Here is a 19045-nt window from a genome sequence, read left to right as displayed (position 1 = left end):
GGAAAATCCCCACATCCAGGGCATTGTCAAAAACAATAGTGAACTTTGTGACAAACAATCAGGAAGGACAATGTCATGGATAGCCTTAAGTTGTGATTAAGGTTAGGGCAAGTAATAGACTGGCAAACTAGTCAGAAATTTAATGAGGAGAAATTAAGAATGAGACAGCTTTCCTCATAACTAAACACAAAAACTATCTCAAAATGGATCATAGACATAAATACAAGAACCAAAACTATACAACTTCTAGAGAAAACATAATAGAGAATCTTCATGAACTTAGGTTAGGCAAAGAACTCTTAGATGTAACACCAAGAACATAATTCATAAAAGAAAAAAACTGACAAATTAGATTTTGCAAAAATTTAAATTTTTTGTGCTTCAAAAGATACCATAAAGAAAATAAAGACAAGCCACAGACTGGGAGAAAATATCTGCCAATTACATACTTGATAAAGATTTAATCCAGAATATATAAAGAACTCTTGAAATTCAGTAAGAAGAAAACTCAAAAAAATTGGCAAAGGATTCGAATAGATATTTCATCAAAGATATGGTTAACAAGCACATGAAAAGATGCTTAATTACATTAGCCATTTTAATTAGGAAATATAAATTGAAACTGCAATGAACTACCACTTCACACACACTGGAATGGCTATAATAAAAAAGACAAACAATAACAAGGGTTGGCAAAGATATGAAGAAAGTGGAACTCTCATATGTTGCCAGTAGGAATGTAAAATGGCTAGTCACTTTGTAAAAGTTTGGCAGTTCTTAATAAGTTACATATGGATTTATCATACAACCCAGCAAATCTACTCCCAGGTATTTAACCAAGACAAATAAAACAATATATCCAAATAAATACTGTGTGCGGATGTACACAGCAGTTTTATATTTAACAGTCAAAAACCTGAAACAAGACAAATGTCCATCAACTGGTGAATGGATTAAAAAAATGTGATATATCCACATAAGGGAAAATTGTTTACTAATAAAAAGAAACAAGCTATTGGTACATGCTGCAACACAGAGGAACCACAAAATCATGCAAAGTCAGACACAGCAGATTACATATTGCATGTTCCCATTCATATCAAATGTCCATAAAGGGCAAATTTTTAGACAGAAAGCAGACTAATTTTTGCCTAGAGCCAGGAATAGGAAAGAAAATTTGCGGCACATGGGGATGGGAGTTGTTCTAGGGGTATGACAATGAAATGTTCTAAAAATGGACTGCAGTGATCCATTGCACAACTCCACAAATTTACTAAAAGACACTGAATTGTACACTTAGAATGGGCAGATTTATGGTATGGAAATGATACCTCAATAAAGATGTCTTAAAAAAGGACAAAGTCTGTGTATGGTTCAAGTCTCTTTTTCTGTGTCAAGATGACCAGTTACATTTCAGATAAAGGAGTTTAAACAGCTGGGTCCCAAAATGAGACACAATGGGAGGAGAGTTGCAGGCAAGCCATAGTGTATATGAACCAGAAAACGATCTTTGTTGTTGTAAACCATTGAGATTTAGGCATCATTTTTTACCTCAGCATAGCAGAGCCAATCCTGACTGACACATTCATCTTTCTAAGAAATGAAATGTTTTATGACATATTTATGCTAAATTTGTTAATGAAGAATTTCCATTTAAGGAGTAAAATTATTACTAAATGTGTTTTCAGTGGTTTCATAACAACTATGATTTTTAAAATTAAAACTACAAAACTTTCTATAACAATTTAGTGTTTTATGCAACTCTAAATCATATGACTAAATTATTTAAACATAGCAGTTTACTTAGTGATGGGAGTATCCTGATGAGCAAGACAGACATGGCCTCTACCTTCACAAAGCTTATAGTTTAAAAAAAATTGTTATCTGTATGCTTTGTGTAATCTATTAAAATGGGTTACAATTTTATTTTCATATTCAATGTCAGTTTTTAAAAAAAATAAAGAAATTAGATGATTGTCCTTTCAGGCTAAACTTCCGTAACCATCACTTTTGACTTAATCAGATAATTTTTAAAGTGCATTATTTTAATTTGTAGTCATTTTTAATTTCTACCAGCAGGTGGAACCCTTTAGATTTATTTTGCCTCTTTAACACAGCAATATATATGCCTTTGTGATTTTTTTTAGTTTTTAAGAATTATTTTTTCTTTGATTTAATATTTATTTCTAGAACAGAAGTTAATGACAGTGGTCAAGAATAATCATTCCACATTCAAAAAAGCTCTATATTAATGAATCCACATCAGCACATTCAATTAAATTTATAAGTTCATAGATAGTTTGTCATAAAACACCTGTAATGGAGTAAATGCTTAAGAAAGACTCTACTTCCAATGGAGAAAAAATATTTATGAGCTAAAATTCAAGAGGTTTCTATCCTCTAAATCAGCGGTTGACAAACTTTCCGTAAAGGATAAGATAGTAAATATTTTAGGCTTTGTGGGCCTTAAGGTCTCTGTTGAAACTACTCAAGCCTGCTACATCCAGTGAGCAAGGCTGTCTTCCAATAATGTTATATACAGTAGGTGGGCAGATTTGGCCTCTGGGCCACAGTTTGCCCACCCCTGATTCAGACCAGTGGCTCTCACACTTGGGCATCAGAATCACCTGCAAGGCTTGTTAAAGCACAGACTGCTAGGCCTCAGCTCTAGAGTTTCTGATTAGGCAGGTCTCTGGAGGGGCTCAAGAATCTCTGTTTCTAACAAGTTTCCTGGTGATGCTGATGCTGCTAGTTCAGAACCACACTTTACTCAAGAACCCCTACTAAAAGCTGTATTTCACCATTTCTGCTGCCTTGCTTTTGTAACATTTAAAAAGAGCTAAAATAGACTTTTCCTTAACATGAGCATTACAAGATTTCCTGGAGAAATCATTTGGCAGGGAAAAAACTTGGGTGGGCAGTAAGACTGTATTGTGACTTATCTGGTTCAGTTATCATCATCTATTACAGTGATGTGATATTTTGTATTTGAGGATGATGTTATAGAAAATATATCCTGCAGAGGATTATGGGCTGAAAATGTGCTGATATTAGTTTGAGAAGGTGGGAAAAGAAGCACCCTTTACTCAGAGGCAAACACTTCTTTCATCTTGACATAATTCTTGTATTTCTAATGCATATTTTTACACAATTAAGGTCATACTACAAATTTTGTAATATGTTTTTTTAAGCTCAGCGATCAGAATCATATCCCTATCATATTAGAAAAGTATCTGTTTACCCCCCATCTCCTGCACCAACCCCTTGTCTCATTCATGCTATCTCTTTCCCCAAGTCCCCCATAGAGTCACATGCACAAAAAAAATACAATTGCAAGACATCTGTATGCATCTCTGTGAATGTGCAGAGCAAAAGCCCTACCCAAGACCAAACCACAGCAGGGTGTGACATTCCAAAGAATGGTCAAGGGACAGAGCTCACCAGCTTGCGGCAGCTTGTCCCTTATACACAGCACAGCTTGAGTCAAACTAGGGTGGCTGGGTAGAAGCAAAAAAGCACAGGGAAAAGGTTGCTTGAGCTTCTACAAGAAGCCACAGATAAACTTCCATGGCTATGGTAGCCCCTGCCTAAGGAAATATTCCCTGAAGACTGAGTGGAGAAGAGATAAGCTATATAAGTTTCTGCTCTGTTTGGCTTTGAAAATAGTTTTCAACAAGTTTTTGGAGAACATCTGAAGGAATCTTATCATCAGGAAAAATAAAAACTCTGAAGTATTCTGTGCTGATAGGCAACTAAAGCTCAGATGAGAAGAAAGCTATTCCTGAAGATGCCAGAACTGATAGATGATAACCTATGCCAAATTCTCCCTCTATTCCCACTTGGCATCTTATAAGTCCCATGGACGTTGGACTCAACACTGGAAGATCAGAGGTGTAACCCCAAAGTGACTGAGTTTACACCACTCAGCAGAATAAGGTCTCAAAGTTGAAATTAAGTTCAGTCGAAAAATAAGAGATGAAAGTTATATTTACTGCAAGCTGGTTGTGTGGACTGAGACTCAAACCCGAACACCTGTCATTTTCTTATATTCTGCTACCAGGTATGGCACCAATCATACAACTTCTACTCTGCATGAAAAGGGTATTCAGAATTGATGATGGATAAAATTGAGGTTAAAAACATACCTACACAGTATGAATGCTTTCAAATAACTGGCTTATTGGTGAAAATAATATGGTAACATGTGTTAGTTGAGTTGATGGTTAAAGGAAGCCCAAATAGTTGATCCACAAGCTCTCTATAATCATATCCTTGACAGCTTGACCAAATTTATATAAAAAAATAGCAGCAGACCCAAGTTTTTGTATTTATATTTCTTGCTTGAACTTCGTGATGAAAAACATAAAACTGTTCTGAGTTATTTTAACATTAAACACATTCGTCCTTGGAATTGGAAAATGCTAATGCTTTCCTATGCCCATATGCTGAATAAAATTAAAGTAAACAGAGCTAGCATATTTTGAGAATTGCTACTATAGTCATCAAACCAATTAAAAACTCATTTCAAGGTGGTTATTATAGTAGTATTTGTTGTTATTTATATGTCTGAAGAAGAGACATTTCTATAGTGGTATACTGTCCTACATATAAAAGCAACATAAAAAGGAGCAAGAAACATTGTCTGTTTCATAAATGCCAAAATTGGTTCTTAAAGCCTAAAATTTTCAGAATCAACATCTTAAGAATGAAGACCTTTCTGCACTATCATAAGTTTAACATTTTCAAATAAAATTACTTGTGTGGTCAGTAGAATACACAAAGAATTTGATGTTTGACTGACTCATACCGATATGAGTCTTCATGTATTTGACCAGATTGCCATAGCCTACTCATAAATTAAAAGGTTTTTAAAGAATTAATAGTAGAGTTTGTCCTGGACTATATCATAGTTTACTGTTTCTAATATATTTACCAATTTAGAAAGAGAAAAAATTAAGTTCTCTTATAACAAACTTACCTCTAGTGCCTGTGATGCCCACAACCATATGCTCATTAAAGCTACTTCATCTACAGACTTATTTTAAAGAAATCTGACTGTGTCAGCTCTAGCTGAATGAAAAAGAACCTCTAAATCTCAGTAGCATTTATTTGGCTCATGCATCAGTGGGTTGACTAGAAGTTGGCTGATGGGAGTGACCCATTTGGGGCACTTATGTTCTGCATGCCTCTCATTCTTTTCCTGGGTCCAGCAAGCTGGCCAGGCCTGTTCTTCTGCCGCAATGGTGTAAGGGCACAAAGATAGGAAAAACATGCAATTCCTCTTGACCTAGGTTCAGACTGGCATACTGCCATTTCTGCCTCATTCTACTGGCTAAAATAATGTACATGGCCAAGCCCAAAATCAAACAATGAGAAAACATTCTGTCTCTTCAGCAGGAAGAATGTGAAGTCTCATGGCAAACAGCAGATATAGGGACCCATAAAGAACTGGAGTCATTAATGCAATTTACCACACAACTACAAACTTTTCCTTAGCCACAAATTACCTTGCTGTGAACCCCAGGAACTCACTATCTTTACATCACTTAGAAATTAGCATCTGAGCCAAGAGCAACCATCTATTGTGTCTATCAACTTATGAGATAGCCTAAAATAAGAGTTCTAACCAATAAGAAAACTTTGTGGGATGGTAACTAGCTGATTCAATAAGATATTTTCTTGGGGGAAGTTTAAAACATACACAGAGGGACATGAACAACTGAACAGAGCAGAAATTGAGTGATACAGAGAGTGAAGGAAATGAGTGGAAGGCATCAGGCTTTGAAGGGTGTGGTAGGTTGAATAGTGGCCCCCAAAGATATCCACATCCCAATCCCTGGAAACGAAGAATACCTTATATGGCAAAAGGGACTTTACAGATGTGATTAAGTTAAGGATTTTGAGATGGGAAGGTTACCCTGGATTATCCAGGTGGAACTGATGCTATCATAATGGTCCTTACAAAGAAGGATTCAGAAGTCAGAGTCAGACAGAAGGCAATGTAATGACAGAAGCAGAGATCTGAGTGATGTGCTTTGAGGGTGGAAGAAATACAGGCAGCCACTAGAAGCTGAAAAGGCTTGGAAATGGATTCTTCCCTCGGAGCCTCGCAAAGGAGCCGGCCAATACCTCGATTTTAGCCCACTAAGACTGATTCTGGACTTCTGACTTTCAGAACTGTAAAAGAATAAATTTGTTTTAGGCCACTAAGTTTGTGCTAACTTTGTTACAGTAGCAATAGGAAATTAATACAGAAGCTGTGAGTAAAAGGAAGCAAGTAGCAGAAAAGAATATAGACAAGGAGAATCCATTAATTAGCACCAGTAGTCACCATGGAAATAGCAATAGCTGAGACAGGGAGTAGTTGAGTCCCCTCTATAGAACACTGGAGTTGCAAGCAATAGACTTCTGCTTCTACTAGAAGTACTCTGGACTCTGATGGATCTCCCAGTTCTCAAGGTCTCTCTCTTTAGCCACAGACACTACCTCCACTTCTAATATTTCTATGTTCCCTATGTATACTTAAACACTAATTAACTGAGGTAAACTAAATGAGTCACTGTTTATTATAACTCAGAAAGGTCTAACTTACATTATAATGACTAGATCACATCAAGGATCCTCAACAGTGACATTATCGACACTTGGGGCCAGGTGATTATATGTTGTGGGGGCTGTCCTGTGTATCGTAGGATGTTCTGCAGCATCCTGGCCTCTACTCACTAGATGCTAGTAGCATTCCCCTCTCTAGTGTGACAACCAAAAACGTCTCCAAACACTACCAAATGTCCCCCAGGGGTCAAAATCACTCCTGGTTGAGAACCACTGAACATAATTAACCTCAGCACTCATATATGTTCTTTATTAATGGTAGCTATTATTATCAGGATCTTGATGTACTTCTTTTTTCTGACTAACATTTCAAAATTCTGAGAATGTAAGACAAGTCTAGTTATCTAATGCTTCCTAGCTGTGCAACACTGGGGGAGGTTTTTTTTAAATCTTTCTATGGCTCAGTTTTCTTATCTGTAAAATAGCAATGAAGAAAATAGTACCTACCTTATGAGATTGTTGTGAGAGTTGTATTACATACATATTATATGCTTAAACAGGGGGTCAGCAAATTTTCTGCAAAGGGTCAGATAGTAAATACTTTAGGCTTTGTGGATCATAGGATCCCTCTTGCAACTTCTCAGCTCTGTTGCTGTAGGGCAAAAGCAGCCATAATATATAAACAAATAGAAGTAGCTATTTTCCAAAAAACCTGTATTTATAAAAACATGTAGCCAGCTGGATCTGACCTGGGCCATAATATTTTGCCCAGCATTGGCTTAGAAGGTGTCTGGCACATAGTAAGTATTCAGTGAGTGTTGACTATTTTTATCATTATTATTCTTATGTGATCTCAAAACAGATATGAGAAGGGAGACCCACAGCTGAAGAATAAAAGGTTCCCATGGGGCTTTAATGTTTGGTTTTAGTTACTTTCCTCTATAAGAGACGATAGTTTTTTTTTTTTTTTCCTGACAAGCCATAAGGACCAACAAAGAATGGGAATATATACATATATCAGGTCCCTACTCTCTTACTAGAAGTCATGCCTCCCTTGAAGATATGCCAAGAATGGTACAGAATGTTGCCCAATTTCCAATATATACCAGAGGTCACTGAAAGTTTCCTTGAACGAGCAAGTATATTCTTTATGGTGCTTGGGGGATTCTACAATTCTACAATCCTCACAAATGTGGAGGACCAACCAGAATTACAGTCTAGGCTCCATTACAAACTTTCTTCAGTATTAAATTCTAGAGACCTGGAGTTACTCACATTAGCAGTTCAGATTCTGAAGGAAGGAAAATTGAAATTAAGCCCCATATGAGAAGGGAGGTTGATATTTCCTTGGTGTGAAAAAAGACCATTGAAATGAACACTATTTGTTGCATCTGCTCAGCATCCCTTTTGCAAATAACTGCCCTCCTCAACCTCATCAACTGTAAGCTTGAGGAGAGACATGCCTCATTTCTAAAATGTGACCTATCTCCTGGCCACAATAGATTTGTTCTGGGGTGGACACAAATCAATTCTTGCCCTGAAAATTTTGCATCAGGGATATAAATAGAATAGTTTCTATATAGGTGCTTAGACTAAACTTATAGGCAAATACAAACCTGCTGGCAAATATGGTTTCTAAAAGAGGATAGGAAAGCAAAGGACACTGATCTGTGCCTTTCCTGGAGTGGTAAGAAACTGTACTTTCTAACTGTTTGTCTCTGCTAGGAATTATCCCCTTTCTTCCCTTCTTAGTTCATGTGAAGATGGCAATAAAGTCAGCATATGCTTATCTCAACTTTGAGATCACATCTCTGCATAAAGACCCACTCAACTAGTAGGGGAAAAAAAAATGCTCACTACTCCTGGCTTCACCTCCACAACTAGAAAATTAGTCCTTAATCTGACTAATTAAATGCTGTAAGTGTTTTTTGGGCTTACAGTCAAATTTTTAAAAGTTGTATTAACGATGTGTCCCAGTTACTCTGAGTTTTGTACCTATTATGCAGGCAGCACAACACTTCTATATTAGAATCCCTCCCTTCCTACTGTCTACAACTAGATCCTTGCTCAACATTCAGGACACAGTTCAAATCCCTCTTTGCCATGAAGTCCCATTAGACTGACAATTCCATAGTAAGTACTTCCTTCTTTGATCTCCCAGAGAATTTACTACCAATACACTTGCTGCTGTTTTCATGTTGGTTACAGTGCCCCTTGCCACACACTCACAAGGCCAGGTGGAAGAGGCAGCCCAGGGAAGCAGTTTCATCACAAATCACTCTTCCTCCCCAACGCCCACAGTTTATCTACCCACTGGCCATTGCTGGGCAAAAAAACTCAGGCTAAATGAGGTTTGAATAATTAGCAAACAGATTCTGTCTCATGAATTTGAACTTGAATTCTGGAAGACAGAGGGTAGAGAGGAAGACAGAGAAAAAAATACACCCAACAGTCACATCACACTAATGGTAAAACATTTGTGCACGACACTGCAACAGCTGCTTGAATCGAGGACAGGTCTCCAGTACTTATCTTCCTATGTTGACACTGCATGGATTTTTATCCTGGAGCTTCATGAAATCTAATCTTTCTTGTTAGCACATAAATTCTAATGAAAATCCCCAGTGAGTCTCTATGAAAATAACTTGACTAGAACATTATCCATTTATTATATGCTCTCGTGTCTTTTGCTAAAAGGTACACGTCTGTCCTACTGAGACCATCGGCTCTTTGAAGGCAGACGTATCATGTATTTTCCCAAAGGAGCTAGCACAATGTTCCCACACACTGGGATCCCCAGGTAGAACATATTAAATTGGAGTGACATCCAATTCCAATGTTCTTTCAAAACTAATTTTAAAATGATCCCAAATGTATTTATTATATGCTATTTTCAATGACAGTTGAATTCTTTCTTTCAGATGTAGGATGTCCTATAAGACTTCTTCCCAGACAGCAGAAAGAACAGAACCCTTTATCTAATTTATTATCTTCTCCTGCATTTAATTTACCTCCACTGGAGATAGAGACTCAACCAGTAACCTTCTTAAACTACTACTGTGTATTCATAGCACCAAATGCCTGCTGGTAAAACTTTTCATCTCTCAGTTCTCTACACAAATAAAAATCATACTGATGAAAAAACACTATGGAGTGGCAGAGTGAGAAATGAAGGTGGGCCAGAAAATATCAGCCGTATGTACTGTCAGCTGTTCGACGGCCCCACCACGAGCCACAGCCACCTTGGGCCACAGAAGCAGGGGAGGTGGGGTATCTCTCAGCCTTCATCTCTACACTACATTCTGACAGCCCACTAGAGGCTCATTATATATAAGTACACAGAGTAACTCTACAAGGCTTAAGTTTTTCTCATCTGTGATGTTTTGACATTTCAAACTATTAATCTTTAATAGACAAGATATATCAAAGGTAGGTTACCGTGGAAGTATTTCATTTAGCAATATTCTTAAATTACATCTCATAACTTTGATCCTTCCTTGGAAGTCTATACTTGAATCTGAAACTTCAACAAAATTTTAAAGCTTCAACTTTAAAAATACTCAATAAAGATGCAAGAATGGCAATAATATTTTTAAAAAATGTATTCAGGATCAAATTACTGGTACTATGTATTTTTCTAATTAAGAAAAAGAAAAAAACTTGCATAAATATTCTTCCTAATGCCAAAGATTAAACTGTGTGTGCTTTCATTGGAATTAAGTTCCTATATCGGCCACCAACGCATTTCTTTGAAAACCATGGTAATTCTTACATTTTATAAAATGACTGGGAGAAATTGTCTTCTTCTATCAATTTCTCGTAAAACATGATTTATTCCCTTGCAGTCTTCGTTTCCAGAAAAGCAGATATTGCTTCTTTCTACGTAAGAAATGCTACTGCTATAAATCTCAATTTTTTCCTCCCGTTGGAAAACGTTATCTAATCTTTTCATATTCTAAATAAAAATTCAGCTGTTAGTGCTCAAGGATTCTAAAATGTAATTTTTCCAGTTTGTGTGTCCATGGCAGTAGACAAGACTACTTTCCATCCAGAATATAAAATAGAACAATTAGAGATGTGATAGTACACAGGTATTGTTTGGCCTGCTCCCAAAATTCCTCTCTGCCTAATGGAGACCCACTCATTTTTCACCTTTAGTCTTGGGGGTACCTAGATGAGTATGAGGCTTATGTCAGCCAAAGGCACTTTCCCAATGGGAAACTTCCCAGGATTTCTGCTGGTTGTGAGTACTGCTTTTTCCAGTATCCATCTCATTTGTCACCCATTATGTAACAGGCATTTGGTTTATGTTGGACTGATACAACCCCAGGAGTAGGTCCTGATTAGTATAAGCCAACCAGGAGAGTTTCTAAATCTCTTGGTCTAGACATTGGTTCCATAATGAGTGATGACTTTAGTTGGTCCTCACAGAATAAAATTTAGAACTTCTGTCCAAACTAGACATTGGTTCCATAATGAGTGATGACTTTAGTTGGTCCTCACAGAATAAAATTCAGAACTTCTATCCAAAAATTGAGGGAAGGATTTGTTCTCTTACTCTGATGATGCATCTGTGAGGCCTAGGACCACTATAACTAGAGCTGACACATAAAGACGGGCTAAGAGAGTCCCAGAGAGCTTGATCAAACTACATCCAAAACTGCACTACATCTGAACGTCTATCTGTTATGTGAGCCAGTATACTTATTATTTAAACCAGTGTGTGCTGAAGATCACGTATGCCTAAAGTTCTCATTGTTATCTTTGCCATTATATGGAGATAGCCTACCAGAGAATAAAGCCAAAATGAAGAAAAACAAAGCCAGGAAACAGCAGGAGAAACTGATTGCTGGCAAGTGCAAAGAGGTACCTTCTGCATATGTAAGCTAATATAGTATACTTTCTTATTTAAATTAATTTGAGTTGGGTTTCTGCTACTTGCAAATGCAAACTTGTGACTAATTCAGCAGTGTTTCTGTTCTGTATAATTTAGTGCCTCCAAAACTGGATTATTTCTCCAATGATATGGCCATCATAAGAATTGGATTTGGAAACAAAACAAAACAGAAATAAAGCAAATATCATGATCGTTCAGAAGTAAGTTGAATATAACACAGCCATTGATCAGAAAATCTTAATTTTACTATTCAGGCAAAATAACCAATTTGTTGCCTTAAAAAATTGTAATGATTGAAAATTACCAAAAAAAAAAAAAAAGTTCAAAAAGCATTTCAATATATTTAATTTCATCATCCTCTCAAAACTGGTTAGGTGCCCATTCTATATGCCCCCACTGGATGATTATTATCTAATCTTACATTCCAAGTTCCAAAGGAAGCTTAAGGCTCCCTCTCTTTCCAACACTACCATGAATGAAGAAAGATTATGTGGATCAAAGCCACAAGCACTGATGGCTCAGTGCTAAGGGCTGAAAATTCCAGTATGACACAAGAGGTCTGACATCCCCATGGTTTCATTCTCTCTGTAGTTATCATTCTGGAAATCTCCTCTCTGAGTGCTTTCTTTATGGTGGGGGGTTCCTCTTCTGGACTTTTCTCCCACGCATCTATTATTGTCAGAGGAGTTTTGGCCCTTTCTTTCTAAGAGTTTTTCCACCCCTATCACCCTTAGGCCCTGACTAATGGGCTGAATATCAGGGAAGTCAAACAAGCAGACCTTAAGTTTGATGGTTAAAATAGAAATTGAAAGAGTGAACAACTGTATTAGATGATATTCAACCAGTCTATCAAAAAAAGAAAAATCTCAAGAATCAATTATATCTCACAATAAAATATACCTCAACTATAACACAGACGTCAGTCACAGTAAACTATTTGACACTTTCTAAATTCACTATGCTTTTAACTTTGCTAAGCTTCAACTCATCATTTGTATTAGTGGAGATAATAATTGTACTTATCTCATAAAGCTATTAGAAAAATCAACTAATAGTACATATAGTCCCGAGGCACATAGTAAGTATTCAGTAAATGTTAGGTATTCAAACATATCTCCACCATGGCACTTATAAGATTGTAATAGAATTTTCATGTTTCTTTCAGTAGACTGTGTGATTAGTGACAGTAGGGACCCTGAATAATTTGTATTTATATATGCAGTATTTAGCAAAATTAGGATGTTCTCAATAAACATATGCTCAATACATAAATAACTGAATGTTTGGAGTTCAAAGTTCTATCAGCCATGAGGGAGAATGAGAAAAATGCTTTTCCTACAATATTTAAGCCATGTACAAATTATATTTAAATCATCATATATAAATGCAAATAACAATGCAATGTGATAATTTTCAACATTTGTGCTTTGCATTCCTACCAAATTCAAATTTTATATTATCTCTGAATTTGAAGGGTAGGTAATACAGACAACAAGGAAAGCAAGCACTGATTCACTATGTGCAGATTAAAGTAAGTCAGGGTGTTCAAAATGAGAATCAGGAAACAAGATCTAATGGTTTTCCTTCCCTTTCCCTTGGTCTTCTGCTCCTCTAGGAAAGAACTCAAGTTTACCTCAGACATATGTACCACCTCTCTTACACTGCTGATATGGGAAGCACTAAAATGCCTGAGGAGTGACAGGAAATAGAAGAACTAGCAAGGGTTGTGATTATATGCTTCTGGATCTTTCATTTAAAAGGAATCACTCCTCTGTCTGTCCTCCAAATCTAAATCATCCCAATTTCCTGAAAATACAGCCACCTATTTCAAGTGTTTAGTTCCTATGTGTTTTCAATAGTATCTGTCTTTCAATCAAATCCTTGAATAATTTTAAAGCTCTTGGCTCCAAAACCGGACTTCTGCCCCACAGTGAGCTTATCAGAACTGGCCATAATGACAGATGTGTATGGATCCAAAAAAAAATTTTCATTCGAATGGCAGTACTGTCACAATTTTGAATATTATTTGCAGTGCATAGTCTATGAAGGCTTGAAGGAAATGGTAAAATTAGAAGGCAAGGAAAACATTTTTCATGATGACTTGTTTAAAAACAGGATAAAAAGCCTAACATTTCTGGGGAGTTTATGATCTCTAAATAGGCCAAGAAAATCAAGTCAAACGTAATATACTTGTATATTCTTAAACAACCAAATGTACTATATATCTTTAAAAGGTGCTGAAAACAGGTATCATACTTTTTTTCTTCAAAATACCGGTTCAAATTTAAAAGTTTATTGTTATTTCCCCCTGTGGCTTCTGTACTTTCCAATGATTTTTATGAGGATAGCTGTTTAAATTTGAATCTCAGCAAGGCAACATGTGTTGAAATTTAAAATGTCCTTGGAATTTAGAGTATCATTCATTTAGATGCATTTCGTAAATCTGGAACATCAAAATTCTAACTAAGATGTTAAAGAAACATTGGAGTTACTAAAAGAGGTTTTAAGCAAATCTCTGGAGATTTAATACAAGGCATACTAATTTTTGGCACAGAAAGTTTAGGGGTGCACAATTTGAAAAAAAGAAACTAATCTCTCAAATGTCTTTTATGCTTTTCTCTAGCAGGTGATGACCTTTAGTATTTCTTTACCTAGAGGCATGATCCACTTTTGACAGGGTTCACAAAGTTAGAGACCTCTGTCATGATGTAAAATCATATTCTTCAAGTAAAAACAGGTTACCAAAGGTCCTTCTGTTCCTCTCTGCCAATTACAAATAGACAAAAAGTAAAACAACTCTGTTAGAGAATGGGCTTACTGGATCTGTGGAAGGAGAGAAAGAAGAAAGTTGGTTGAGTTCACGGCCTTTCTTCTGAGTCTAGCTTCCTGGCTGTGATTCTTGATTAGACGCCATTGCATTTTCCATTGGCCTGTGAAAGATATGTAATTCATCTTTGATAAACTGAGCTATTGCCAAACTGAAGCCTGTTGCATAATTTCAAAAGGTCTTAAAAGAACAGATTTTAAACCTGTTCTCTAAAAAAACAATTAGCAATGTAGAAACCCTCCTTGCCTTCTCTGCCTAAACCACCCTAACCTTCTGAAAGTCTATACATCAGGAAATAGTCCAGAAATTCTTGATCTATAGAAATTCAGCAGTTTAATCCTTGGGTTACAGAATTCTATAAAAGAAAGACCAACTCAAGGATTGTTGTTAAGACATGGGGGGTACTATCTAGAATATTAAGTTCAACTTAAAACATGAGAGCCATATATTCCTTGGGCCTTCTAGAGAGTATAATGATGACAGTGGCAAGAAGCTTTCTGTGGTAGGATGAATAATTGACCCCTGCCTCCAAAGATGTCAATATTTTAATCTGCAGAACTTGTGAATGTGTTACATAGCAAAAGGGATTTTGCAGATGTGATTCAGGCTATTGAGATGAGGAGATTATTCTGGATTATCCAGGTAACCCAGTATAATTATAAGGATCCTCAGAAAAGGGTTAAAGTTAGAAAAAGAAGTTAAACAGAAGTAGAGATAGAGCTATTAGAAACGCTATGCTACAGGGTTTGAAGATGAAGGATGGGGCCACAAGCCAAGGAATGCAGGCAGCTTCTAGAAACTAGAAAAGGCAAGAAAAAGGATTCTCCCCTAGAACCTCCAGAGAAGAAACACAGTCCTGCAACATCTTGATTTTAGTCCACTGAGCTTGATATTGGACTTCTGATGTCCAGAACAGTATGACAATAAATTTGTGTTGTTTAAAGCCACTAAGTTTGTGACCATTTGTTTCAACACAATAGGAAACTAATACATCTTCTCTAGTAATGTAAACCTGGTCTGTGAACATTTTTTAACATTAACAGTGGTCCTCATGTCAACACTGAGGCATTCATTGAACAACAGAGCCTCAAATAGGGAGAACCTTGCTAGGGAAATCACATTTAAATGATTGCTCTTTGGTATCATCATAATTTTTTCCTTAGCCAAAATGTGACTTATCCAGTGACAGAATTTGGAGCTGACCTTAGTACAATGAGTGAAATAATTCCATCCTTGCTTGAGAATTAGGACACAAAGCTTGCAGGAAAGGGCTTGTTCTGGCCCAGCATATAGTTGAAGCAAGAAATCCTTCTGACGCCACCACCATGCCAAGGAAAACTCCTTCTCGCTCTGTCTCTCTGTCTCTCTTTCTGAAAGATCTCCACAACAAAGTCACTATAAGCTATGAAGCCCTGGCTTGTGAGTCTATAATGATACTATACAGGGAAAGGGGTTTCCACACAATAGAAGTCAGGGTGGGACTAATGTAGTGACATATGTATCAGACACTAAAACACTATTCACCATCAACAGAGACCTATCAGTTTTCAAAGCAACACTGGATGGAAGCAAAGGCATCAACAGAAACCCTCCCTAGTGAATAAATCATATATTCTGGTCATGATACAATAAATGAAAATGACCCACTGGACTTAGTAAGCATCTCTGAAAATCTTAGACTTATCATTGGGACATTCTGAGTTTAGATAAAATTCATACTCATTCTATTACATGATGGTTAGCAATATTTAATTTGAATATTAAAATATTTGTGACCTGGTTTTGTATGCTTAACTTGGTGAAGTGATTTATATTCATTCATAGGAATTCCAGTTACACTGGAGTAGCTCATATTAGACTAATTCTGTGTCAGAAACATCTAAAAAACCTGAATAAAATATAAATATATAAAATATTTGTTTGAAGACAACTGATACAGACAAGGTTGGAGGGACTATGCTTTCTGAGAGAAGGGAAGCACAACAAGGAGAGCTGTAAAGTGAATTTGGCCCTTTCCCTGAGGTATTTCTAATTCACAAACTAAGGGGACAGAATCTGAGTAGAAAAGACAGGCTCACCGAGAACAGGGAAGAGAAGACAGGGTTTGACTCTGTTAAAGTGACTGAAACTTAAGGGGCAAAATTTCAGAGGAAGGAGAGACAGAGAACTAAGTCCAAAACTCTGTATTTGATTTCCCCTTGAAGAGTTTGTAAACTTTTAAGCTATATATGTACAGAGTAACAAAACAGTAGCTACGAGTCTAGTATTGAGCAGAAATTTCTTGCTTGGGAGACAAAGGATGAAGTTCAGAGTTTGCTAAAATAAAGGAAAACCTGTAAACACCAAGAGTTTCATTTGAGATCCTGGAAAGGCTATACCTATGGAAATAAATTTGCCTGAAATACTTGCCTGAATAAACACTAAAACCAAATTTCATAAAGATCAAAGTGATCTGTCTGCACTTTGCCTCCCTGAAAAAGCTCAATCTCCATAATTGTTCATCACAATATCAAACATTCAGTAAAAAAAATTTATGAACCACACTAAAAATCAGGAATGAATGACTCAAAGAGAAAAAACAACAGAAGCAGGCCCACAGGTGTGGGAGTTTTACTCAACTGTGTTATACTAAATATGTTTAATATGTTTAGAATAAGAGGAAAGGGTGGAAGATTTTAGCATAGAGAGAACTTCTTCAAAAGGAATCAAACAGAAATTCTACAACTGAAAAATACTAGATTTGAAATTAAAACATTCACTTCTGCCTCCAAACAGGATGTAGAAGATAATAACAGGCCATAACTCCTACTTGAACTAGAAAAAAAATCAGATAAATTATGAAAACTGTATTTTTTAAAAACATCAGAAACTTGTGAAAACAAAGGGGAGTTGATGAATTAGAATACTAGAGAGAGAAGAGCTTCTCCCAGGTGAGGTGAATTTTCCAACTACTTTTTCCTGCAGAGTATCTATTGAGTTTGTGCATGTACTGAGAAGAAGGCTTGCCATAGACAAAGTGACTCTAATAGCATAAAGGGGAAACAAGGGGAACTTTAGAAACTTGTATGATCTGGAGTGAACCCCCAAAACACATAGGTGCGAATACCAGCAGAACTAGCCCAAATTGCTAACTGACATAATAAGGAACAAACCAAATGGTAGTTGTCTTATAAGTTTTGGAATAGTTTACTATACAGTGATAGATAAGGTAAAATGCTAAAATTCCCCAAATGTATGAAGATGATTCAGATGTACGTAGCTAAAAAATTTAAAAAAAATAAATAGATAATTTGAAAGCACAATTACATAAACAAATATATAAACAAAAAATAATCTGTTCAGTAAGAAATATGGTGCTGTGATAGACACTAATTGTGGAAAGTTTTAAAACATAAATGATTAAAAATAACACTAATGTAAATTTTAAAAAAAACTTAAAAGTCTACAAGAAATGAGTATCTTTCTAAGAAAATTTTACCAAAATGACTCAGGAAGAGGTAGAAAGGTACAATGACCAAAATCTGTAGAATCAAGAAGATAAAGATCTCTCCTTTTTAAAACAATAAAAAAAAGCCATAAAACATGGTAAAAGACAAAATTTTCCACCTAATTCTAAGAATTCTAGTTTAATAAAAATCTCAAAATTGGATATGAAGGCTGAACAAGGTCCATATCACTTATGAGTATCAATCTCTGAAGTCTGAAAATTCCAGAATAAAAATAGTAAATTAAACACATTATTTATTAAATAATAATAAATTTTAAAAAAATTATCTAGGAATGGAGGGTGGTTCAACACTAGTAAATCTATCATTATAATTCAATACATTAACAGGATAAAAAAATTATGATTACTTGATGTATTTAGAAAAAAACATTTGATAAAATTCAATATTTATTCATGATTTTTAAAATGCATGCTTCGAAAGCTATAATAATATAGCAACTTCTTTAAGAGAACTTCCAGCAAGAAACATACTGAAAGGTGCAACATCAAAAATGGTGAAATAAGACAAAGATGCACACTACTGTAACTACTATTCAACATTTTGCTGTCACGCTGGTCAACAAAATAAGAAAACAGTTACAAACACTGAAAAAAGAAAAAAAAAACCCATCATTGTTAGGAGATGATATGAATTTTGACGTAAAATTAAGAGAGTCAACCGATAAATGATAAGGAATAAAAGAGCTCATCAAGATGTCTAGATACAAAGTCAGTATGTAAACACAGTTTTCCCACACATAGGAGACAACAGTTAGAAAATATAATTGGAAAATATCCCTTTTTACAATTGTGGAAAATCAACTATAAAACATGCTCAATTGTAACAATGAAACATTGTGTGATCTATGTAGATAAAACTGTAGAACTGTCAATGTACATCAACTAAGACTTACAAATGTCAAATTGCAAATGACACAAACCGAAGTCAAACCACCTACACCAATTAAAAAAAAATCATTGGGGCTTGTGGTACCAGAATGATAGGGATGCAACTGGTCCCAAGCACAACTAGATCTAGGGACACAAGGAGGTCCCTGAGCCTTATGCTGAACATTTATTGTTTTTGTTTATCCTATGCTCCTTTTGGGGACTGTTTCACTCAAAACCCAGTCATGTGATTCAGACAGAACTACCAATTTTAGTGTCTACCTCCTGTTAGCAGGTTGAACACATAATCTAGTCCCTACAAAATCTGAAATTGATTTTTATCTATACTATGTAAACTACAGATTCAATTAATTTTATCCCCCATTTTCCTATC

The 19045-nt window shown here is 35.9% G+C and overlaps 1 long non-coding RNA gene across 6 annotated transcripts in view; it reads right to left on the bottom strand.

Moving 5' to 3' along the window:
• Positions 1-19045, bottom strand: part of LOC105081582 (uncharacterized) — a 337276-nt gene that overhangs the window by 314293 nt on the left and 3938 nt on the right. For all 6 annotated transcript variants that reach the window (XR_012507071.1, XR_012507076.1, XR_012507073.1 and 3 more), the window contains exon 2: positions 14268-14379. This is a non-coding gene — a long non-coding RNA (uncharacterized LOC105081582). The remainder of the gene's footprint in view (positions 1-14267; positions 14380-19045) is intronic.

Source organism: Camelus bactrianus, chromosome 1 (assembly GCF_048773025.1).
Source record: "Camelus bactrianus isolate YW-2024 breed Bactrian camel chromosome 1, ASM4877302v1, whole genome shotgun sequence".
NCBI lineage: Eukaryota > Metazoa > Chordata > Mammalia > Artiodactyla > Camelidae > Camelus > Camelus bactrianus.
The sequence above is the reverse complement of the archived record's forward strand: the minus strand, read 5'-3'. Positions and strand labels throughout refer to the sequence as shown.